This window comes from Pogonomyrmex barbatus, unplaced genomic scaffold, assembly GCF_055798465.1.
Source record: "Pogonomyrmex barbatus isolate J1 unplaced genomic scaffold, ASM5579846v1 scaffold8, whole genome shotgun sequence".
NCBI lineage: Eukaryota > Metazoa > Arthropoda > Insecta > Hymenoptera > Formicidae > Pogonomyrmex > Pogonomyrmex barbatus.
In genome coordinates, this window is record NW_028297182.1 from 1,463,245 (window position 1) to 1,490,401 (window position 27,157).

Sequence of the window (27,157 nt, forward strand, 5' to 3'; positions counted from 1 at the left end):
TCACGAATATCCAGAAGTTTCTCACAACGATACGAACAATAACACACGTTGTTAATTAAGTTAACAACGAAATTAAGAGGTGAGATATTTTTTAAACAGTTTTCACAGCGTACACAGCGCTTAAACACAGTGCACTTCTGTGCACTTCTTTGCAAGAAATATTCCAGTGAAATCGCGGAAGAGAAAACTTTCAGACTAACTTGTGAAATAAACCGGCCAAGTGATGAGTTTAAATAGAGATTACTACGCTAATTAAGTTATATTCCATTCAGGTAATAACGACTCGTCTTTAGTAATACCTCGGGTCTGCGGGATCCTCTGGTGATTTATCTCTTCATCCTGGTAATCTTCGTCGAGATAGCTTGGTTCTTTGGAGGAAGACTCCATACTCGTAGCCATTAGCTATCATCGAGATTTTGTAAATATTGGGACGGCGTAATCCGCGTTTATCGAATACGTGACATCAAGATCTAGATTTTCCTTTTGCGGCTACTATAAACTTTAGTGGATATCGAATATCGTAACTATGTCTCTTGTTTTGCATCGAGTGACGTCACGTGAGTGCACGTGTCGTTAAAATAATCTCGCCGTGTTTGCGATGTGACAGTTACAACAAAACATCTCTGACGTAAAATATGATGTTGTAACGACAACAATTTCTTCATATATTTAAATTATTATTAAATAAAAGTTGGAAAAGGAAATGTATATAAAATTTTGTGCTCTATATATATCTTAATTAAATTCCCTTTTGCAAGCAACATTTCGCTTGAGTAATTCAAAAAAGAGCTGTCTCTAAAGAGACACGGATCGATGATTTTTTTTAGCTACAAATTATCAAAGGAAGTCAATTATCGTGAAAGTATAATCTAAGTATAATCGAAGTAATGCGATATTGTGTGCATGACAGGCAATTGTATGGAAATACGTATTCCATTATATAAAAGATTGGAGAATTGCAATTTAAAATACGATATAAAAATCGTATTTTAAAGACGAAGAATAATAAAAAAAATTGTTTCGCGATATATCGTGTATTAAATTAAAACTAGTAGCGTTAAATTCGCTAATCTTATGAACACAATGTCTTTTAATAATGATAAATCGTACTTTAGATCTATAAAATATTAATTAAAAAGCTATAATTTTTTAAGATAAATGCGCAGGAAACGTTTGAATAACCGGAACAAAAGGAAAATTCGATTTATCTAGCTCATCATTGCGTTTTCTCTTACGCATCCTCTTGCTCATGCGTAAATAAAGTTTCAAGTATAGCTCGCGTGTGAGGCGGTTTTATGGGACGAGGAAAATTCGAGCGCCAGCTGATGTACTCTTAATAAATCTACGTAATAATTCAGCACGCCAGCGAGTAATACTGCTGCAGACCTGTAATTCATACTTGCGATCAGGGAAATTGAATTTGCGCAGGGAAACGAGGAAGTTTGACAAAGAGACCTTCGTGAATTGCTACGATTCATAACCAGAACTATCTGCCGATAACGCGGCCGACGACGTTGCACAGTGGTAAAATTTATTAAAATGACAGGCGCTGGATAGGGTCCCGAGATGGTAGCTTGGCATGCTCCGAAACTGCACATAGCGTTAGGGTTAAGTCGTAAAATTCTTGCCGTTTATATCTTAGCTAAGCAGGTGCAATTTGCATTCGGCATGCGCCACGCAGATGCGCATTCTACATATGTATACGTGTGTGTGTGTGTGTGTGTGTGTGTGTGTGTGTGTGTGTGTGTGTGTGTGTGTGTGTGTGTGTGTGTGTGTGTGTATACGGTATATATATATATATATATATATATATATATATATATATATATATACGGAGCATTCCCTGATTCTGCACACTTCTACTCTCCTCATTCATTAAGAAATAAAGGATATCGTTTTTTAATTTTAGCAAGCAGAGCAAGAGAAAAGCAATCTTTATTTTCGATTACATTACGTTCGTAAATTATTAATTTTAAAATCGATCGAAGTATCTCCGGCACGACGCTATACATCGTGCAATTTTTTTTTTTTTTCTAACTGTGACTTTCTACACTTGACTTTGCTTCGTTTTTCTCTTGTGACAACCGGGAGCAAGTAAATAACCAAAGTCGTTACAAGTCGCAGCGACTCGAAAATAGCTTTTTTTAGAAACATATCCCTTCGTTCGAGAGGGAAGCGTTTCTCCACCGTGGAAAGGATTAGAGCGTAATTCGTTATTCGTTCCTTCAGACTGCATTCTACTCTCATTCTACTCTCATTAGAAACGCAAAAAAATTTAAGCCGTAATAACGCCCGATGAAGTACCATCGCCCTCCGACTTCCGCCGCAAGCGGAATGGGGGAGAGAGTGAGGGGGAGGGGATAATGGCGGAGCCAAAAACCGTAACCTCGCGCATCGGCAACATAAACCGCAATTTCTCAAGGGTGAAATATAATTTCTGCCGGCTCCTCCTCCCCCTCCCCCTCCCTCACCTCGTCGTATGTACAGCCTGAAAATAAGCAGCTGTCGTCCCGATATATGGCGTCACCGCGTTGGTCTGCCCAAAATTGGCGTAATTCCGACCACCCTATCGTCCGGAAACGATAGCATCTGCCGAATACGCCTGCGACCATTGAGAGATTTTATAGGACAGATATACGCCTGTGTGTTGCAAGACATGTTGCATGACGATCGTAGGACAGGATGTAAATTTGTCTTCGCGTAAAGTCGGCCATACGTCATTGTCACCTGTGAATCAATCCGCGACAATAATACGTGGTTGTACGTCCAGCTGTAAGCTCGATTATAAAACTCGTGTGAAATATTTTTTTACTAATTCCAATAGCATCAATTCTTTAATGTATTGTTATAATTGTTATAATATCGTCACAATCCCAAAAAAGTTTCTTCTTCTAGAATTAATTTTTTTTTTCACATAAATATTTCCAGCGTGTATTTTTCAAATAAGAATTTACTTGCTTGTTTTTAAATGATACAAATAGGTAGCTTACTGAACTGGATGACTCCAGGGAAATAACGTGCCGTTTGCAGCAGATATTGAGGTAACGAGGAAATGTGAAATGAAATCAATAATGATTTTGAAGTACAAACAGCATTACAAGAGGGTAGTTTCTACACTGATAATGAAATCATTAGTACCGCGTGCTTGTTAACGAGAATAAATATCAATAAATTGGGGAAATAATACTGCCAGTAAGTCGGCTAAATATCGTGATATCGTGATAAGGGACTAGAAAACAGAGGATGTTCTTTCTAAAAATCTGGATACTACTAGAAGCTAATCGAAACCAAATCGCGCATGGAAATTTCAAAGAAAATGATAATGAAGAAATGAAGGCATGATAAAAACATCAAAATCTGAAAAATAAGTCGGTCCAAAAAACTTTGAAAAATTTATCCTAAATAAGAGTTTTTTTTTAAATTTTTATATTATTGCCTACGTTGAAAATTATTGGGTTAATTACAAACAGAATAAATGGAAAATTATATGAAAGCGTATATGAAATGATCTCTCATTTCCTTCAAGAATTAAATCTGTGAGCTACTATTGATAATTTATCAAAGAGATAAATCAAAGGGGTAGTTGAAAAGTGCGCGTCCTTCATGGGCATCGTCTGTAAGACATCAGATGAAGGCCTCGACTAACACGTCCCGTAAGATTAAAGGGTGGAAATCTGGTATAAAGGCTAAACCTCGTAAAGGGTAGAAATGTGGTCACCGTTGCACGGCGCACCAGAGTGCATTTTAGCTTTAACGGATCCACCCGCCGGAAACGACAAGTACGGTCCACTTACGATGCCTGTCTGGTCTGTGTAGACACTGTCGACGCAACCGTAAAGGTGCGTTTGCACTATGCAGGCTCTAACGAACGAAAAGGTTTTGATTCAGATATTGAATTAATGATCGGCGCTCTTTGCAAATCAGACGCCGCAAATTGCGATGGAGAGAACGGGTTCGCCTCCGAAAACTTAGAAGACCATAAAAGTCATAAAGCACCCGGAAAGCTCCGGGGAAATTGGGGAAAAATCGCGGAACTTGCGAACCTCGTTTATATCGCTGATAGCATTCGCTCGAATTTATTCCATCGTCGTTCTATATTCCTCCAGCCTCTCGAAGATTTAACTTTCGCCGTTAAAGAGATACCGGAAGACAATATTTGATGTATCAACATATGTACAACAGAGACCATTCTTGCCGCGTCGCAACCTGAGAGTCCGCGGAATTCGAATGTCTCGATTTTTCCATACGGACGCATTCCGTACAAATGCACCCTAAGAGGTCGCCGCCGCGATCGTTCTCGTCGCTACGAGAAAAAAGAGCGCGGCCACCGCGACGGCCTGACTTATCGCATGTGGCAACTGGGACTCGGCTCATATCCGGTTCCTGCCGTATGCGATGCTTATTCACCTGCGTCACCTTGCAGTCACCTGCGCAGACGGTCACGTCTCGTCTGGGTTTCGCGCCCTGAGCCCTCTCGACTGTTAAATGAGCGGACAAACAATCGGCGGACCCGCCCGCTCGTCCACCCCAACCAACGATGTTAACCCCTTTACAAATACCGAACGATCCAACAGTAGCGTATGTACCTGCTTCGTACTTGCGAACGCTGCCTGAAACAATGGGACCGCCACGATTGGCTTTTCGCCGGTATGCGCCTACAGCGCGCGTCATCCATTGTTCCGCCATACACACACACCACGCGCGCGCGCGCGCGCGCACACACACACACACACACACACACACACACACACACACACACACACACACACCACACACCGGATACGTATATATGCATCAGGTCTCGAAAAAGCAATGCAAAAAGCATTGTGCTACGTGTTCACGATATCCTTCATTCAACCAGTCCGGCGATGCCACAGGTTGAAACTTGTGCGAATTTATGAGGTTCAGGACGAAAAAAACAGGAAACGCGAACTGCATTTCGCATGGAGAAAACAAAATTGTTCGTTGATTTAATGTAATGAAATTTAATTGCTCTATTTTAATATTTTTTTCCCCTATATATATATCTTCTCGAAAATAAATCTATCTCATGTCAATTCCATAAATATATAAAAACTCAATGAATATATTTTGTATAAAAATATTTAAAAATGTCGCACAATCAATTTCCTAAAGAAAGAGGAAGAAGCTTGATATTTAAAAAAAATAATTAAGATCCTCACATTTACAGCCATTTCAAATTCATTCAGGAACAACTCTAATACACATACCATCCTGATTTACTTCCTGTCTGTTGGTGCTGAATTTGTCAGATATATTTTTCGTGGTCACATTTGATTCAACCGCTTAAAAAAAATTTTTTATTTCGATTCGATTTGAGACTCCGGTACCATGATTCCCCCTTCATCTACGAATTTTATATCTGGATAAGGCTTTGAATTTTATTAATTAATTATTTGCGTTCCGTCAGCTCGGTCGGTGAAGCGAGTCGACGAGGTATTAGCAGGGGCGGTAATTTGCAGGACAATGCCAAAACATTGTTAACAAATCCACGTGATCCTATCGGAGGCGACCACACGACGATCCACGCAACGGCCAATTTTCATTACGATGCGGTAATACATTTCGGCTTGCCATTTAGGCTGTGTTCGAGTCTCGGCCAATTATACTCCGCTTGTGTACAATCAACAGAAATCAATAACACCTTGTCATCATATCGATGTCCGTTGTTGTATGCGCACCTTCCCGATATAGGGGGTCGGTCGAGATGATTGTACGGGGATACCGGGATAAACGGGTGACGTGTCGCCGCTGTTTGCGATAATAAACCGGCATTACGAAAATCAATTGGAATACGAAATATTAATCTGATCCAGCGAAAGTCGTGCGAATCCCGTCTCACGATCGTTATCGCCGTTATCGCTTTCGCTCTCGCGACCACCGCGATCGATGAACTCATGATGTCTGTCAATTCGCAGAGCCTAATATCGGCTTTGTCAATTAGTGCCTTATGATAGACGACAGTTCCCGATACGGCACGCGCGATCGTTCTTAACAGTTTACCAAATTAATTTGTCTAATTAATCGTCCCGTGCGTGCACGTTCGTCGTAATTAGCGTGGGAGGGAGGGGAAGGGGGGAGGGGGGGGAGGGGGGAGCGCGCGAATTGCTGGCCGCCGGCGCGCGAGCAAGGGCTCTAGTAGATAATTTACCGAGTCATTTCGATGGCTCGTAGTACGTTTAATACAGACCGATGCCTGATTGCGAGGGGTATATTAACGGGTTATTAGGCAGAACGCGATAAAGGCGCGGTCTAACGCGCAAATTGCTCGCTCGCGTGTTGTTGGTCGGTACTCTCGCAGGTGGAATAAAGAAAGGAATTAAAAAAAAAAAAAAAAAAAAAAAGCCCCAATGCGTATGAAGAGGAAATTAATTATATGCGGCCGCGAAGAAAAATACACGAATTGACTTGTTGAAATAAGATTTCGCTGCACTCTTTCGTGATACCAATCTCGGCTGAATTGCTAATTAACGGCGAAGCATCGCGAACTTCTCTCTCTCTCTCTCTCTCTCTCTCTCTCTCTCTCGTGTTTCGTGCACGAAATAACTGAGAATTTAAGGACGGGTTCTTCAATTCATAATGGAACATTAAATGCATAACGCGAGGTTGTATAAGGTCCGTAAACGCGCCAGAAAAAAAAAACCAGATATTCCATTAGCCGGCTACTTTATTTATTTTATCGGTTTATTTATCCGAAGGCAACGGTTTGCTTGCAGAGGAAATACACAGTTTCGTGCAAGCAAACAAGTAAACTTGCAACAACTGCCACGTTCTCTAACTAACGTTCTTTCGCGTAACGGCGACACCTGGTTCTTCAGATCCTTCAACTGTAATCACCTTATCTCGCGCCGCCGACAATATCCCTTACAACTGCTTCGGACAGCAAGAAGAGCTTAACTAACCAGGGGAGCTAGTAACGAGGAGAACACGTGACCGTTGTGCAAGCATCGCTAGCGGAGCGCAGTTCTAACGCTGACCTAATCAGTGTTTAATTTGCGCTTCCAGATCCGTAATCATATCTGACGTGTAGCTTCTTGCCAGTCTGCAGATAGAATCAAATTCGTATGTTCCGCGGTGCGCGGCAGCGGATTTCGAATGACAAAACTAAAAGAAAAGAAGAAAAAGCAATAAATTAATTATTTGCCGTCGAAATGCGATTATACGTATTATTTTAACCGATGCGCAAACGTCTCATACTCATAATTTTGGAGTAAGGATTTATTTTAGAAGCGCGATTCCCAAATTTCTCTTTTAGCTTTAACGTCTCGCGGATTTTCCGAATAATTAAGATATACAAAAAGATATCCGAGCGGTCCTCCGCGGAAGAGCTTTACCAGCATTTTACCGCCCTCAGTCTCGACAATAGGAAAAATACGCGTAAGGCGCGGGCCGCATCGTTTTTTTACGCGTCCGACGCGATCGAAAATTAAACTTCGCCGCATTCAGCCCTTATAAAATTAAGAGCGCGCCAGTGCTCGTTCGCGTTGCCGCAGAAATTAAGCGCCGCGTTCGCAACAATATCCCACCGCAACGGACTCCGCGCGGCTGTTATTTGTTCGCGCGCGCGGAAACGCACACGCGAAAACGATCGGTCCGGATCGCAATACAGGGCTTTGCAATTATCGCTTTGTCCTTTGTCGCACGCGCCACGGCGGACAAAGGAAACGCGGAAGAAATATCGCTTCGGGCGGAGCGCGCGGCGATGGAAATTATGATGCTCGCTTTCAGGCGATTGGCGAATTAACAGCAGCGGCGGGAGATGGGAGGAAATATCGTCCACCAGTGTGTTATATCCTCTCCGAAAGGGGAGAGAGGGGAAAAAGAAAAAAAACAAAAGAGAGCGAAATGGCTCGCTCGTTTTTATTGAGCCGAATGAATGCTCGTAAGTTCCGAGAGGATCGCTCGCCGATATCGCTCGACGCGATCGCAAAAAGGACACTCGGCCATTCGGACGTCGACCGCTACATATATCTCGGAAAAATGGGTATCTCTTCTGCCACAAGCGGTGATGGTCTCATTGTGCCATTTGATAAATGTTATTAATAACATCGGAGGAGCGCATACGTTTTTTGACGGATTCGCTCCCCCTCCCCCCCGCTCCCCTTCCCCCCTCACCCACCGAGGGAATTCATTTCGCATTTGTATTATCTTCTGTTGTATTCTTGCTGCTTTTGCGCGGCGGTCGAATCGGATTTTAGATTAATATTTTATATTTATCCTTGAGCCTCTCATCGTAATTTATGTAATAATTCGTCCGTGTGTTATTATCAAATCTTTTGGTCAACAGGAAGCCGTTACTCTTATTCGATCGTTAAACTTTCTCCTGCCAAGAGATGTCTGCTTTCATCTCTAATCCGATTCAATCTCCGAGCCCATTTATCCGACCCCGCTATATCGTGATCATAATATGATTACGATACAGAATGTTCGAGCGAGGGAGGGGGACGGGGAGGGGGGTTACACTCAAGCTATATTTTATGGAATCTTTGATCAACTGTGAGATCATTTTCTCTCTCTCGAACAGAAACGTCAAAATATGAAAAATTTATTTAATAGCCAATAAATCGTTCTTCGAAAAATCAGATGAATTTTCACGGGGTGCGAATTAATAAACAATCTTACAATTTTTCTTCGTTTTCACGTCGGGCTTTACTTCGCAGCTTTAATTTATAGCTAGCTGTCTAATAGCGAGAGATCTCACAACAGATGAAGAAATACAGCGTGTCCAAAGGGATTCCCGTGAAAAAGAAGCATTTAATCCACGCACAAAGATTCCATTCACGGGGAACGCATCCCTCGTATGCACGTGCGAATGCACGCGCGAAACGATTCGCGCGGGAAGGAGGACGGGGGGGGTGGAGGGGGGGGGGGACATACCACGAAGAGATTTACCTTCCTCTGTGCTCGTGTTAGCGGCGAGACGGTGCGGCCTCGACATGATTTGTCGCACCCTGCGCGAACGAAAAAGCAGATTGACGCCTCGTCGCATTACAATTCTCTCCCTCTCCTCTTCCCTGCCTCCGTCGGGCTATGCTATATCCGCCGGGCATCGCACGACAGATAAAACATCATTTATTATCAGAGCGCGTCGACCTCGACCTCACGGCGCCCTCCGCGGCGCGGCGCGGCGCGGCGCGGCGGGAGGGGGAGGGGGTGCGTCGACGCGATCGGGACGAGAGATCTCTCGTTCACAAAGGGCGCGAATATCTTCAGCCATCCTTCCCACCACGGCGAAGACGGAATCGCGCGCGATTCAACGGAGAGAGAAAATTTGTAGCGGCAAAAAGGACCCCGGGGATTCTCTTGGATTACACGCGTCCGCGCGTGACAGTGTGTGCACGAATAATATTACACACAATCGCGAGGACGGGCTCGGGATCAGTGACGGATTTACGCATTTCTCCATTTACGCATCCGAGAGCTCTAGCGAATGACTCCGCTCTTGTAACAAACCGCGGGATAATCGTTCCAACTCGGGAGATACAAAAGAGCAACAAAAGACAGATTCCATTTTTCACATAAATTTTACAAGATTCGTTAAAATGTGTGTATTGTTCCAATATCGCAAAATATCTATATATATATATATATATATATATATATATATATATATATATATTCAAAATAAATTTTAAATTATCACGAGTACAACTTGTAGATGAACGATAAATCGCGTCTTCAATCTGAAATGAGGCATTTGCACTTCGATCCGATCATTTTCCAGGCTCTTTTTGAATTTTTGTTTTCCTCCATCGCTTTTCGACAACGTCGTAATTGAGAGGGACAAGTAAACGTCGTCTTGATCGTGGACGTCGTGCCATCGTGGTTGTTACGCTTCACGGGGTTCGAGCGTAAATCCACCACTGAACGGCAGTTAATGCGATCTCTGCCGCAGAAATGAAAAGCAAAGAGACAGAAACGAGGGATGAAACGAGAGTAGATGAAAGGACGGATAACGAGAATTAAACATCGAGAGATTTCCGTACCAAGTGCCGTTCGCTTTTACGGTCGTCAATCGATGACTCGCGCCGCCGCTCGTAAGCGGGACACCCGCGACGCGCATACGATGATCTGTAAATCCACGGCCTAGTGCCAATTAATCCCTTTTGTACGGCCGTTCTCTCATTTCCCGGAACCCGTTTTTCGTGCCCGAACGCTCGGTTTCCCCTTGAATCGCGCGCGCCGGTGTCCGTCGATGGGAATTTAGCGAGTGAGGTGCACTTCTTTAACCCCCTGATGCACTCTCGAGGATAGCACTTTTCATATCGAAAGCTTTCAAAAATATCAATTTACCGCCGTACGGAAATTTAGTCATTCAGATTAGACTGCGTCTTAATTTTTAAGTAAAGCGCAGATTACGCATCGGAGGGGTCATTTAAATCGAAACAATTATTTTGATTAATTAAAGATTAAAGCGCAGCTAGGGAATAAGTTTGGAATTAAATCGTGAAGATTTTATGTTACTTATGTACTTAAAAAATAATTTCGAAATTAAGAAGATTTTATATTGTACAATAGACAATTTTTTAATTCATTATTACAAATATGTATACATACATGAGATATTTTAGTTTTCTCTCTATTATCTTTCAAGTTTTATTGTCTCTTTTGGAATACAATTTATACATCATAAAAGCTAAGTATTTATTTTATTAATATTTTAATAATAAATAAAAATTTTTAATCTTTAATTTTAAGTGCACACTTTGGCAAAATTTCAATTTAAAAATATATATTATAAAAAATATTTAAGATAAAAATATTTTTATTAATTTTAATTAATTTAAAAATATTTATCTTATGATACAATTGACATTGAAAAATCAAATTTTCGAGAAGGTAATACAATTCCTAAATTAACCAAAAATTTCACGTAAATAAAACAAAATGAGAAAGATCCGAAATATGCATACATCTGCGATACTTTCCATTTTTTATCGTCGACGTGTCAGTAAATAAAGCATAAAATTACGAGCTAGCTAAAGTGCAAATGCCTTTCTTATTTCCATAGCTGTGCTCATATCTCGAACGGCAATAAAGTTTGCCAACGATTCATTATCCCGCGAACAATGTGAGCTTTGCAAATCGCGAAAGAAAGTTTCTTAAGGTTTTCACCGGTTAACGAGCGGCTTTTCATTTTCTTCCTCATGCACATAAGATGAGATTCCCATCTTGTAAATAAAATCGCCAACACCCAGGCCTTCCCAATATTATAATTTCATCCAGGGGATGTTCAAGCTCCGTTCCAAGTATGACTCTAATACGGCTTGAACAGCAGTCGATCGAGGACTTGTCGGATTTCCAGCAGATTGCGAATTTGCCGCTAACTCTTTGACGACCGACGGCAGCAACCTTTCGCTTCTCTTTCCTTTTTTTTCTCCCCCTCCTTTCTTATTCTCTGAACTCAGACGGCGGGGTTTCTGCACCGGGCGCGGGCTAATGACCGCGTGACTTCTTACACCGGAGGTGTTCTGGTGAAGGAGATGAATAGTCAATTCGGCAATAAATCAGCCCGCCGTCGCTCGTAAGTTCCCATTTACACTTTCCTTTGTTGTAGTATCCGCGCGCCACAAAACAGGCGTGGCGTGAGATGCATATTCGCGAGATGCATACCGCGGCGAGAGCGTGAAATGTATTGTGGCGCCATTTTGCATGCCGGGCCAGCACTTAATTAGCGACTAACAAAGCGGAATAAAAAAAATGATAATAATACGCTAAAAATTATAATTCTCCACCGACCTCGTCGAGGAGTGGAATTGAAGCGAAAAATATTAGGGAGGACGATCTCCTTGGTAAATTTTTTTAGAGAAACGCACGTCTGATAAAATTTCTCTTACACATATGCATACAAGTACAAAAAAAATAATTTTGCAACAAAAATCGACAATTTTTTTTTTGTATTATTAAGATATTTATTTGATAAAAAATGTATATACAATTTATGGTGACAATTTTTTTTTTGAGTTTTATAATTTACTTGTGAAGAATAAAAAATCAAATAGCAAAATTAAATAAATTTAAAACTTTAGAATAATTAAGAAATTTTAGATTTTAGATATATTATTAACTTATGCACATTTATCATTCTTCGTATAATTATATCAATTACATTTACAATAGCGAAAAAGGAAATATGACGTAGACTATTCATCACAAAATACCATTTACAAATTAATCCAAAAGTTTGCTTAAAAAGTTGGCTATATATTCGCATGAACCATCGATCGTCAGAGAGTTAATTTGTTAATTATACAGCTACGTAGCTGTGCCAAATTATGAATATTGAAAGTCCATTATCGATAATAATCAAGGCACAAATATCTTTATTATATTTATCCGGATATCTTTCGAAAATGTGACGCATATTGCAACTTTTCATAATTTGCTTGTTTGTATATTCCATACAATAAGATCGTTATCTACGATATGATTTAATATTTATTTCCACAAGAAGAGCATCAATGAAAAGAAATAGCAAACGAATTATGGCGAACAATCTGCTGCATAATTCTCTTTCTCGTTTTCAGCAAAATATATATATATATATATATATTTCCAAGCCATCTCTGCTCGCTCGAAATACTTCAATCGCTCGAATACTTCAATGTCTTCGATGTGTAAAATCGCTGACTCAATGCATATCGAAAAACAATTTGAAGATTGATATCAAACAAAAACAAAGCACGTCGATTTAAAGAGTCATGCAACAGACCATTCGTCATAATCATTCTTCTATCGCGATTCCTCTTCCCATTGTTTGCTCCCTGTTGTATATTAATAACTTCTTGAATAAACATCTTTTTATACGTCCGAAAGAAAGCGCCACGGATCGACTCCGATCTCAAGGCTGCACGTTACATTTTCAAAAGATTCCGTTACTGGCGCTCAAGAGAATCACTCTAATTTCGTATAATATTCTATCAAAAGTGTACTCATCTGCTCTGCATTCTGCGGCGGTGCCTTCCACTTCTGCTCTGCACGTTTTCGAAATTTTCCGACGTGGAAGGCTTCCCGAAGGCACGTGGAAATAATTCATGAACGTATCGATCAAAAGCACTTTTGTCCCGTTTGCAACATTCATGGCGTCATCGATCGCTCCTCTCATAATGCATGTTTTATGAGGACAGTCTATGACAGTCTTCCGAAACTTGTACATCCTTCTCCTGATTCGATCGCTACAATTTGCATAATAAATTGATCGAGGTAACAAAGGGAAGCGGTGAGGTCAGACGCAACGAAAATCGCCGATCTCAGCAGCTTACCGGGATCTCCAATTTATATTCCCGTCACTCGACAACCATGATTAGTAGGCGCGGATCTCACAAAGTACCTTCCCCGCACTGTATTAGCCGTATTGTGTTTATTACGGACACGTTTTGAATATATTTATAAAGCGTCAGCATATTTGTGGCACGTTAATACGAGTGGATTCGGGAGTACCGCCGTACTGCAAACTCCCGTTACGGGATAGAAAAATTTGCAAGCACTGCTGAAAGAATTTATTCTTTTCTCCACTATCTCTCACGTTTCTCACGCGCACGTGATATCTCTGGGGAGGATGGAGCGCCGGCGGGCGGGCTCGGGGAAAAAAATGCGTACGTAAAAGTCTGCCAGCAAATCTTTTCGTCGAAAGGAGAAATGGAAGTTTCTTGCAAACATTGACGCTTAATATTTTATCTTACTTCTTAAACTTACTCCCCGTCGGAAAATATCAAAGGGATTCATCAAAGGGAACGTATCAGAAATCATAATATTGAATATTATATATATATATATATATATAATATAAAACCGAATTGAAAACGCGCGCTTTTTTTGCATAAGAAACCTTCAAATAATATACATCGTTCTTACGTGTAACAATTTAGAAAAGCTCACTGTACTTCTCCGCCACTGAATTTTTTTCACATATCACACGGTATATACGTTGAAAAATAAAAGAAACTGAAAAGCAAAATATAAAATAGTAAGAAAAATAATAGTTCGTACGCTGAATCAATCCGCACTAGATATTTTTTCGATTTCTTTTTTTTTTTTTTCTTTTTTAGAAAGGACCGAGCAGCTCATTTTGTGCGCGAAAGCTGTGCGATCAGGTTCGATTTTCAAATATGGCGCTCAATGAGATGCAAACGAATATTGACGTCGAGTTTAACAGAATTTTCAAAATTGCATTTACACATTTCTCTCTCGTTCCTCCCCTCTTCTCCCCCCCGAGCAAAGTGGACGCGCAAGTAATTTTTAACGCGGCTCGCAACCTGTCGTAAATTCGACAACGCAAGACGAAGCCGGCGAGGCCCCGGAGACCGACGATTAACGATTAACTCGGCGGCGAACGCGGGCGAACCGTTTGCGCGGACGCGCGAAATGCAACTGCGAGCGGAATTCGCTGTAGCGGCATGCACATGCTTCTGGAGCCGAGCACGTGCCATCGGTGAACGTAGGTATGTGTACGCGCGCGCGCGCGCGCGCGCGCAATTGCGGCCGGACAGCGGAGACGAAGGGCTTGAGCCCCTCGCAGGCGGTGTCTCTTGACGAGACACGCGAGGCACGCCGCGTCTTCGATCGAATCGGGAAGTCGCGCGTTGTAAAAAAATCGTCATCGTCGAGCCGCGACCGAGGCGTCTCTCGACGCGACAGAGCGGTAACATCAGACCTGTCCTTTTTACCTGAACTTCACTTTCGATCTTGTATCGTACGGTACCTTCAAATCTGAGATTTTTTTTTTTTTTTTATTACTTTGATGATACGAGATTAAAAGGGTAGACGTTTGTTTTTTAGCTAAATTTCTCGCGCGGTTCATCCTTCTTTTTTTTTGTGTGTGTTAGAGAAAAGAAGAGAAAAGATGATCCGTGCAAAAATACTCTTAATCCTATATCGAATAACAGCTTTAAATTCGGAATATTTTTTTTTTTTTCAATTAAAAAAATATCTCGAATTTAGAGACTTATTATGCGAGACAAGATTAAAAATGTTCCTGTACGGATCATCTTTTCTCTTCCTTTCTCCAACGTGGAAAAAAAGAGGAAAGATGAATCGTGCAAGAAATTCTAAATTCAGCTAAAAAGAACAGGCTTTTAACCTTGTATTGTCAAAGATTGGAGATACACGTTGAAATAAAACCCTTACGTAATTACAAAGGACATAGATATCGGGATAAAAACAAGAGGGAAAATGTTGAAATCTGGAAGCACAAATTATACGGTGTAATATATCAAATTATAACGCATCGTCTATAACAAAGAGCGCGGAGTACTATTGTTCTCGATTATATTTTGTTTTAAAAATAATCAATATATAATAAATCCTGACAGTATATTTGTAACGCCGAGTACCTTCTACCATATACACAAGATATAGAAGAAAAGTCTCCTAAAGAAAAGTACCGTGAACTCATAAAATTGATACCTTTTAGTCGTATCGTTGTTATATTCATTGTTATCTCATGCACGTAGCTCGTGATAATAAATCACGAAAAATACCTCCTATCGGTGTAAAATACTTCCTATCTTGCTGTGATTCGGAATATTTCATTTTCATTTCGAAACTAGTAATTTGAAAATACTATGCGATACAAGATTTAAAAGTGTTCGGAAAAAACAGCTTAGACGTTATATCTCACAATTGGAAACTTGAAAAATCACAGCGTGATTTCTCTCCTCGGATATTCGAAAAGTTAGATACGATAACGGCTCAAGTCGAGAGATGCCACCTTGGGGAAATGCTCGCGGCTTTACAAGTGATGAATTTTAATTGATCCCATTCCTAACAGCTTCACGTGCACGCTACGTGGACGATGCATATATGTACGCGGTCTTGCGATTTCACATCCAACGAAATCGGAATGGAAGTGAAAGGAGAGTTTGCGAGTATGCCGGAACGAGCGATAAGTATCGCCGGACAATAACGAGGATACATTTTTCAACTTTACATATATTATGGTCGGCGAATTATATCTATTACATGTGGTAATTAATCGTATGTTTATATATAAACATTTCGAAACGGCAACAGATTAATTTAAAATACCGTGTACATGGGTTAAAAATATTATTTTACAGAAATAGACAAGGATTTTCTACAAATTTTCAAATTTTCTGCCAATTATAGAAATATCTATTTAAAAGGTAAAACATAATTTTTAAATCATTCAAATTAATTAATCTTTAATTTCAAGTGCAAAGACAAGTTTTTTTTATTGAATTTAGAATTAATTTTTCCGAATCAAGATCAAGACATCGGGAAATTATTTTCTTTTCTTTTTATCAAGAGATTGAATAGTAAAATTGTTTCCATTATCGAAATTTTTCTTTGGAAAAATTTGGCAACGAGAGTGAGGATATTCGTCGTATTGTGTCCATTTTCTGTTTATACGGAGCGAGGTGTATTTTGTACCTCATTATTCTCGCATCAAAGTCATTTATATTCTTGAGAATTAAACAAGCCTGATGGAAATGCACCCTGATTCCCTCATTACGCAACCTCGACGTTTCTCGGTAAAAGCTTTCAGGATCTCTGGTAATTAATCTCTGTTGTACCACGAGCGCGGTCGGTCCATTTTTATCCCTATCGTCTAGAAACGGTATTTTATTCACCTCCTCTTTTTCCCGCGTTACCGCGCGCAATCATCGTTGTTGTTGTTGTGGTGCTCCCGTTTTCCTCCGTGAATATCGTAAAAAGCGCAGCATACCCCGTCGGGTATGGAGGGCGATTAATTTTACGGAGGCGAGCGACGCGGAACTGGGAGCGAGTGCATAAAGTACGATTCAATTGCGCGTCGTCGAGGAACCACGACCTCGCGGGGGATCCCTATGGGGATCTATGGAATTTCTACTTCCGGTAACATCCGGTATGATGCGCGCAACGAGGCGCTTACGAGATGTTGGTTACGCGTGTCCACGCGTGTGTCCGTGCGGCGGGTAAGATTTGCGCCCCCCTCGGAGAAATAAATCGCGAATAAGAGACACCCCTGCTACTTTTCTCCTGCGAAATAAGCGATTCTCACGGAGTATTTATAGCGCGTCGATGCAACGTCGTTCGATGAACCCGACAATGAGAGAAAAGAGCGCATAGAACGCGGATAGAACGCGGATATCGGCTACTAATTGTTCGTCGACTCGTGCGTCGACTCGGCAAAAAGCTGTTGTTTCGTCATAAAACGATTCCTCAAGCGTTACTCACGACTGATAAAATCGACATTGGACATAACATTGGTTCTCCGAAGTTAAGAACTTTGGTGTGTTTTGTTCCGGTGGAGGGGGAGGGGGGACGAAACGCGAGCGCAATTTTCCGTGTTTTTGGAACGCGTCGCGGTGTGTGTGTGTGTGTGTGTGTGCGCGCGCGCGCGCGCGCGCAATGAGATATTATTGACGAATTAATTATGGATATGCGTGTATACGATGGTACCAGCCGCCTATATCCCTCGACGTGCGTACTGCACGAATATTAAAAACAATGATTCGTCGAGCGAGCTATGCGAGCGTTATAATTCGTAATTAGGACCGCGCGATGGTTTTTTTCGACGGAAACTCAATTTCCGAAATTTACCAGTGGAAATTGGATGTTTTCAAAGAGAAAAAGGGCGAAGCGACGCGAAAGCCATGTCAAATGCTGCGTGCGATACGCATTTTTTTATTTTTTTTTTTTTCATTTTTTTTTTGCCGAGGGATCGCGCTCTCCTCGAGCGTTCGCGCTTTCGAACGTTCATCTCGTTAGTACAAAACCACGCTCGGATAAGACAGTCGACATCGCGGTCCAGAAAAGCTTGAACGCTGGAAATACTGCCTCGTCCAGAAATAGGTTAAATGCGTCAGTAAAACGTTCCTTTGTCGGTCGGAAATTCGAATCTGTAAAGCTTGTAAAAGCGACTTGGTAGGGCGATTCCGCGGAAGTGACGTCGGAAGGAGAACAAAGGACCGTGTACTTTCTTGCGGCGGCATAAATAACTATTACGATTATCTCTTCCGCTTGTTCAATGCGTATAGTTCCTTTACGCGTGTATGATCCAGAATGCGTGGAACGACCGGATTTTCGACCCGAATCTTCGTGACTACAAGATCGAAATAAATTTTTTACAATTACATTTTTCGCGGAGATTTTATAAATCGTATTAAATTAAATTAAATTTTAAAATTATGAGACTCCAAATAGATATGCTTACATCGAAAAGTACGAACGCGATAGAAAAATTTTAAATACATCCGATCATTTTTTATTTATTAGGATTTTTTAGTCAACATTTATAATATAAGTTAAAAAAGGAAAATCATTTTTCATTCATTATCATTTGGCAATTTTTTTTATTTTTCAAATATGAGATAGGAAGGACAATTTTTTTTTAAATTTCTTTCAAACGTAGAAATATTCTCAATTCTCAAAGCTATTGTTAATAAAGTTAATAAAGTCTAATCGTATAATGCCTGTCTAGACACTTTACATAAACGGAAATGTAGTGGAATTCGTCTAACGCAATCTGGCAATCTCGCAGGATCGCCAGAAGATCGTATGTGTAGGAAGGAAAAATTTTTCTCCGTCATGCGTTATCAAGAGAGCTAACAAGGGATATGCAAATGAAGCATTTTTCGCGGCAACTCGGACTCGCGGGGCTGGGAGGGATTCTGACATTGAATAATTTCGCGCACTTTTATGCAGAATATAACGCACCCCTTTACAAATCTCACGCTCGGCGCACTCGGGGAACGATGAATCACCCGTGCGAGGAGACCCGCTGGTAACGGCGTACAGGTACGCCGCGATTGCCATGAGAGGCACGTATCGCGGTCGAAACTTGAAAATTCTTACGAAGGAAGGGAAAACGAGAGCGCGGCACGGGATTACGCGTCTGACGAACTGGGGAAATATCCCCTCGGCGAAATGAATCGCGGACGTCTGAACGCGCGTACGTGACGTCGCGGCGGCGGCGGCGGCGGCGGCGGCGGCGGCGGCGGGCGCAGCGCGAGACATTGCGGACTATTTGCGTCATCGGGGATGTAATGCGCGGTGGCGCGCCGCTTTCCGCGAATCTTGGCTCGGGAAGAAATAGTCGAGACAGGGAGAAATTTAAACAATAGTAAATTTTAATGAGACTCTCCCCCGAGACACGGATAAGAATGAGAGAACGACGGGCACATAAGCCTCCGGTTTTACGCTCCACGACGCTCAGCTTCTCGCTTTGGAATACTCAAGATTTTACGCCGTCAGTTACCGAGAATAATAACCATTCCGAGTTACTTTCCTCCGCGCGCCTTTCGCGCGCCTCCGCGAAAAATCTTTTAACTCAATGCACTTGGGCGTCGCGGAGGCGGACTTGCTCTAATTAATTCACTTTGCTTTGTTACTTTGAGATTTAAAAGATTTTCATCACATTATATCGCATTAGGTACGACATATCTCGAATTTCTGGCATGTCAGATACGAATATCGGAAAGCGATCGATATTGAGGGACGCGAGGTAGCGTCTCCGGCATCAAGTTCATACGTAACAGAATTTTACTTTCAATATCAAGGATACCATCCGTTCTTCTAAATATTAATGTCGATATTGAATTGTTGAGTCAATCCCCGCTGGTACGATTTGTACGCTTCTGCCCGGAGCGATACTTTTGACTGCTCCGATAATATCGGAGCGGTCGTTAACAACACCGAATATCGATATTCCGATGGTATGTACACGGACACTAAACATATCCCCAGGGGTGCGAAAGCAGCCCCCTTCATAACGATCTACTTGCTTAACGGGCATAAATATGCCGGTCGTCCGATAGAATCCGGGACACCGAGCTGTATAAATTCTAAATCTCCCCGGAACCGTAACCGTCCGTCGTGCCGGACGCGAAATCGCGTCGGACGCGAAATCGCGTACCGCGCGTATCGCTTTCTCGCCGGTTGGAAAGTAAGTATAAAGTATCGATGCTCCCCGTCGAACATACCGCCGACCGCGTTGCTCCAGGCGCGAAACCGCGCGCTAATTACGCGGGGAAGGGGGGTAGGGGAGGGGGGGAGGCCGCTCGCTTTCTCGCGTGCGCGCGGCGAACGACGATGAACGGTCGCGAGCGGTCGCGCGCGGCGCCGACGTGTCTGCCGCCGACACGTTGACCCGCATGGATATACGCGCTGGATTCCGCGCGAGTTTTCCCCGTTTTTCCCGCAACGGCGAACGAGAAAGCGCGGCCGGCCGCGATTAATCGAGTTAATTCAAGGGAGCGCGAGGCGCGGCCGCGTTCGCATTACGGTCGGTAACGCGATGTGGCTACCGATCCGCGATTAAATTCGCCCCGGTCGCAATTCGTATTACCCGGCGTATTAACTCGCGATATCGAGTGGTGCCGCTTCTGGCCCGACCGCACTTGCTCCACGCCATGAAACGCGCGAAAGCCACCCCTTCCCACCCCCCCCTCTCTCTCTCTCTCTCTCTCTCTCTCTCTCTCTCTCTCTCTCTCTCTCTCTCTCTCTCTCTGTCTCTCTCTTCTCCGTCCGTCTGACACTCGCCGTCTCTCTCTTCGACCGTCCCGAGGAACACCTCGTCTCCAACGGATTTGTTCCTCGTCGGGTGTCCTCTCGAAGGAACAAAGCGAGGGCGCACGTGACCGTCATAGGAGAGTACCTCGAGAAGCCGAGCGGAACAACATCGACTGCGATCGACACCACCGTCTCGCACCGCTCCCCTTCTCGTGTTTATTTACGAAGACGCCTCGGTGCGCGGAAATTCTGCAAAAATACGCGTACGAAGTGGAATATTATCGACTTACTCCTTCCCCTCCTCTCCTTCCCTGTGAAACGCGATCTGGTTAATCTCGCGCGCGAATATTCGTTCCTTGGTATTACTAAATATTTAATCTATTCCGGAAACCAGTTGAAGTCGTTCGATGGAGGAGGATGGCGACCGATCTGTTTCGAGGTCGAGTCGAGAAAGCAAGAATCGTCTCTCTCTCTCTCTCTCTCTCTCTCTCTCTCTCTCTCTCTCTCTCTCTCTCTCTCTCTCTCTCTCTCTCTCTCTCTCTCTCTCCTGCGTGTATATTTTTTTCTCTCTCTCTCCGCGGAATTTCCTTCGGTCTCAAAGTTTAATAACTAGCGCGATTGCAGGACCGCGATCTTTCTCTCGGGATGAAACGACGCAATCTGCATCCGCACCAAGTTCCGAGTGTTAACAAACGCTGGAACTGATTTCGGCTAACGCGCAACTTTCCCGAGAACCACGAGGAAAATCCCGAGAAGGGCAGAAGGGCAAAAGGTTGCGGCTTGCACGCTTGATACACCAAAGTTCCTCTCCTCGCTGAGCGACATTACGAAACTCCGTAAAGCAGATTTAGACCCCGGTCTCGACAAAGAGACAAAAAAAGGGATTCCCGAATGACGGGAGGGAATAGCAAGCTGGCGAGAAGCCGGCGCGCCGGGGCTTCTGATTTCTTTGAGGTTTAAGAATTAGTTTAATACAAGATTCACGAACGCGCGCGTCCGTCGATCCCGCGTTCGTGATCTCTCTTACGGGCCCTCCCGTTTCCCTTTCAGGCAAGAAAATCCTCGTGAAATAATCGCGAAGGGCTCCGTCGAGAGACTGCGGTGCAAGAAAGTTCTTAATAGATGCGAGGTGAGATAGCATCTACGCGATCAGATTAAATTGTATTGTCGAGATCATCGCTTCGACGGCGCACTCTGTATTTTTTACGTGTTACAAAGAGCGGCTGCACCGAACCCCCGGTGATCATTATATTTTTTTATATATTATAATACAAAATTGCAATCCTCCGAGCTCGTGTTTCCAGTAATTTCACTTAATTCGATCGCACACAGCCGCTCTATCTCATTATCCTTCCCTCCGTAAACGTTATTTAAAAGTAAAAGTATTATTAGATGTAATTTTCTTTTGTCGAGGCCTATTAACGTAATCTTTAGAATGTTGCTACAAGTATAATCCGCAAAGTTCGCAATTACATAATTTACGAGCATGCATAAAAAGTATAAAGTAATAGCCCTTTAAATTAACTTTTTTTCATTCGACGTCCGACACGTAATCGAACGAAGAAGCGCATATTACTATAACCATATTACTATAATCGAAGGCACATTAAACATATGTGCTTGATAATTTTAAATAAATTAAAGTATAATAAAATATAACAAAATATATTTCTCGCAAACTTACTTGTATTTATTTGTAGAAATAAATTAAAAGATGAAAGGGTGTTTCTCAATTTGATTTGCTTAGTGCTTTTAAAATTTATGTACCAGTAAATTTAGAAGATATATATAAGCGCTCCCCTGTCTTCTCTCTCTCTCTCTCTCTCTCTCTCTCTCTCTCTCCCCCCCCCCTCCCTGCCACAAGTACGAGTCAACACAAATGAGCATTTGTTCCGAGGGATAAACCACTGGGGAATTATAATGTACAAGATCGAGGAATTAACTTGGCATTAAGTATTGTTGGAATGTGATATTACGTGTTTAATGTACTAATCTCTACTCAAGTCATATTCGCTAATTTTCAGCAAACAGTTTATTCATCACGTGAATTGTGTGAATTTCTCAATTAGAGAGAAAGAGAGATATCTTTGCGGCAACTATACTAGTACGCGACTATACTATAAAAATTCTGTAAACAATTCTCAAACATTACTATCATAATAATATCATTTTATATTAATCTTACATTTACTGCGTTATAATAATTCTAAGAATATATATCTATTTATTAGACGTTGTGGGTAAATAGCGTAATAGATGCGCTCACGAAGAAGACGCCCCTCATATCTCATGTAAAACTTTAATGTGGTTTCTAATACGCGGTTCGCTGTTATCGTTTTTGTTAATACCAGAAGGAGAAATAAGGGACTCTCATGCTGACAAAGTTAGGTAATCCAAGTCTCATCGCGACTTCATTTGCAGCGCGTCGGGATGTTTTAGTTGAATTATTATCATTATCTCGAAAGCGGCGGCAGAATATGTCTTTATGTAAAACTGAAAATCAACGTTCGCTATCCCGGAAGAGACACGATAACAATAACATCGCGCAATTATACTGAACAGTAGATACGTGTAAAATGTTCTCCAATTTGCTCGGCTCTAATCGTATTGTACGATCGCGCAATTATCATTAAATTCTGCTTGGGATTAATTGTGATACGCGTGATAATATCAGTACTCGATTTCTATACGGAAGACAGTGGAATTAAATTCCTTTTGCAACGATATGATGCAAATCCTTATGGAATATCGGAATCGAAGTTCGTTACGGACAGTTAAAAATTTTCTCAGAATAGCAAATTCCGTTAGTACTCGGCAATTAAATTCTTATATGTTATCGTAATATAATTCATTACTTCAATACATTGCTTTTAAACTCGTCACGTGTAATTAATAAACGCGAATATTTGACGAGTATGTCTGGTTTCCGTCTGGCACTAAACATGGTTGTCAAGTTCAGGATTTTAACAAAGTAAATATTTTGGATGGATGAAGCTGCTGAATCAGATTACTGAATTTCGCTTAATTTTACCAATGTGCTATATATATTCAACAAAAGTAAAATTTTCATATTACAAATATATTTCGAGCGTTAAATACTTAATTACCTTAGTTATAGGTTATACCGAGATAACATATCGCGCTTTTAAGATTGATTGAGAGATCTAGGTCGAAAGGTATTTCGTGAAATTCAGACTCGTGGAAGGGATTTCTTTTATCAAGAAATGTTATCTTAGACCGAAAACAAATGGCATCGTTTAGTTATGGCTTGTTCGAACGGTATCCGTATCTGCGCGCACAACATTTGCTTCCTTGTGCTTGCAGTATGGTATTGGTCGTTCCAAGATATTGATATACCAGATGTTCCACAATATAGATAAAATTGTAATAAAATTATATCCTTCGACGAGCTTAGAAGTAGCTTTTTCGGAATGAAAATTTATATCAAGATCAAAAAAATAGTTGCAACAATCGGCGCGATCGAATCTCTCATTCTTCAAAATCAAATCAATTTCATAGAAATTATTTTTAAGCAAATAAAAATATTTTCTTTCTATCGATGAAAGAATTGCAAAAAATAAGCAAGCTTCCTCGGAAAAAAATTTACTCCAAAGAGAGGGGCGAGTTTGATAAATGAAAAATATCACCTTGTCACTTTTTGCACAGTTTTTTACCAAGCACCCTGTATATCTCGCATAAATAAATCTCGGTATCTCGCATAAATAAATCTCGGGTTCGCGTTTGAGTTTCTAAATATAGTTCGGCTAGTCATATACCGAACATCCGTACCGTACCGTACGTAACGAGATCGCGCGTTAGACGGACGTCTTCGCGTGCGCTTTCGTGGACGTTCGCAATGCAACTGCGGCAGCGGAATACGCGGCGCTGCAACGTGCCAACGTGCACCGCGCCAACGTGTATGCGCGTGAGTATGAGTGTGTGTGTGTGTGTGTGTGTGTGTGTGTGTGTGTGTGTATTTGTTTGTGCGTGTGTGTCCGTGCCGGTGCTATATACATTCTGGATGTTTTTCGCGCGCGAACCGCGTCGACGTGTGCGCAGACGTACGGGCGTACAGGAGCGAGAAACGCGTCGCGGACGAGACGCGCGGCCGCACAGATGCGTCCCACGTCAATTTCACCCGCGGAAAAAAACTTGACACTGCCCCTTCACGATCGTACCCCGAGATACGCGGCGTGTCGATTCGAAATGCAGATCGAGACTTCGTCGGGAAAAATATCGAAGGCATCATCAAGGGGGAGACGCGCGAAAAAAAATCCGCGAAAATCGCGGAATCGCCGGAGTGACTGGGTGACTGATCCGCGAGGAAATATTTCGCGAACAACGTCGGCGAGATTTGTCGGCGAAATTTTAATTACGTTTCCTCGCCACCGGGGCGGGAAAGTTTGCGTTTAATTAACATTTTTGCTCGAACGGATATAATTAAATACGATTCGGGGCCGGGTTGGACTCGATAATGTTTTCGATTCGCGATATGCGTATGAGCGAAATATTCTTCTGTAGAATCGATAAAATTTAATTATAATTATATCAATATTTCTAGTCGGCCCGATTTTTTTTATGTATACATACACGGAGTTGATTCTACCAGAACGAAAATTTTTTTTCAAATGCCCTCGGCACTTTAAAAATATATTTCAAAAAGTGATAAAGTTATACTTGATAAATTTTTTGTAAAGATTATTAATTCGAACGCTTTGAAGTATGCTGATCAAACCAATTTTTTTTTTTCAACAATTTTTTGCATTTTTTGTTTGACGAAAAAAAAACACGTAAAATAAAAGTAACAAACAAAAAACAAAAATAGGAAACGTAATAATACTAATGTTGGAACATTTTAATTATTTTTGCAATTTGTTCGCTTACATGATAACAGGTTTTATATACGGTAATACGATTCGCGTGCGACTAAACAAAAATAAAATAACGCGACAATTTTTCGCGATTATATCGTGGAAGTGCTCGAGAATTTGTTCGCGAGTGAAAATAATCATCCGGGTAACGCAATATATTGTCGTCAATGCGTTGTTATTGTTACCGGAACGGCACGGAAGGAGAGACGAAGTGCAGATGCAACCTCGTGATTTCACTCGGGATAGCCGACAATTTTTCCATCCATTTTCGTCCGCCCCGAAATCGTGAAATACTGCCGGCTGATGGATTTCGAAGAAAACAGAGGAAATATACGGTCCAAGAGATATCCGTCGACACAACGACGCGATGACAGAAATGTCGGTGGATATAATGTCGCGCGATTCCAACTGAAAGCCAATTACGAAGCGGGTGTAAAATAATTCAGAACCCGGTAATTCGGAACCTTCCGTTCCGTAAAAAGTCAGTTTTGTCCGGAACTTGCTTCTTGAACTTCCAGCTGAATCCTCGGTACTTTAATTGAACCAACTTTTGGCAGCTCTTCCTCGCGTTACCCAGCTTTTAATTGACATAAATCCGTGAATATGTATCATGGCGAAAAAATTATGTGGCTTCCCGAGTTTCGAGTTTGTTTTCCCGTATAAAAGTAACGACGTATGTAAATATTTGAACGGGTAAATTAAAAATACTCAACGTCGCGATACGATCGACTCTCTATGCAATATCGCCTATTTCTTAGATCTAGGATATTAATATTTTCTTTTCATAGCAGGCCATAGTGGCTCTCTGCGCTGATAGAAGCATATTGTATTTGTGACTATGATAACACTCTACGATAACAGAAAGGTATATAAAAGTTTTAATGAAAGATCGACTTTTTTTTTTTTTTAGAACGAACAACAGTTAAGTTTAGATTAATAAAATTTTTATAGAAGATACATATTTTTGTAGAGAGATAAATAAATATGTAATTTAAAAAAAAAAGCAAACTGAAATTTTAAATAAGAAATTTTAATCTTTAATTACTCTTTAATTTTTCATATTCTAAAGACAAGAAGAATTTTCGAGTCGTACAACTATATTTTCGATCGAGTGGAATATTTTAATCAATGAAACATTCTTTGCACAAGGAAAAAGGTAGCGAACGTAGCGAATTAATAATCGAATACCATAATTGGGCGTGAAAATGCGTCTCATTGAACAAACTTTCGCGTGCCTATGTACGCTCTACGCAGCTCCAATTCTTTGCGCGAACGACACGTGTGTATACAATGAAAATAAAAGATAAAAGTACCGACATGACGGTACCATCGGTTAAGAGGCTGAGAAAAGTTTTACCGGGCGTGCTCATATCGAAACGTTATCTCGCACGTTCCGCGACTTTCTACACATTTCTCAAGTGTCTCGTACATTCCGCGTGTGCGTTTCGTGAAATTCGGCTCGGACTGTAAACTGTAAACCGGACCGTGAGTTCGCAATCGCATCGTGCGAGATCCCGCGGGCGCGATATTGAAACCCCGCGGCGCGGTCGCGAAATCGGGAACGACGCGGCCGCACTCGTTGGCGCCCGCCGTGCGACTGCCGCTGACGAGTAATCGGCGGGACGAGCTGCACGCTTTCCGTTACGATCGTATTCTCTCGAACACACGGAACGCACGGATGTGTGTTGCGGCCGGCGTGGCGCGGCGCGGCGCGGCGTGGCGCGGCGCGGCGCGGCGCAACGCGGCGCGGCGCGGCGCAACGCGGCGCGAGCTAATCCGCGCGAATGTGCATTGTAGAAAAGCAATGCATC

The 27,157-nt window shown here is 41.9% G+C and overlaps 1 protein-coding gene across 7 annotated transcripts in view; it reads right to left on the reverse strand.

The window, feature by feature from the left end:
* LOC105425515 (uncharacterized) overlaps window positions 1-27,157 on the reverse strand; it is a 141,800-nt gene that overhangs the window by 11,916 nt on the left and 102,727 nt on the right. Inside the window, exons 1-2 of one of the 7 annotated variants that reach the window (XM_089084221.1) lie at window positions 26,704-26,941; window positions 8,914-13,196 (exon numbers count right to left, since the gene is read on the reverse strand). The exons of 2 other annotated variants lie outside the window; for them this stretch is intronic. The gene's annotated coding sequence lies outside the window, so the exon portion shown is untranslated. Of the gene's footprint in view, window positions 1-8,913; window positions 13,197-13,283; window positions 13,691-24,122; window positions 24,345-26,703; window positions 26,942-27,157 lie in introns of those variants that run through there. 4 more of the 7 variants (XM_089084220.1, XM_089084219.1, XM_089084218.1 and 1 more) reach the window with 4 other exon arrangements.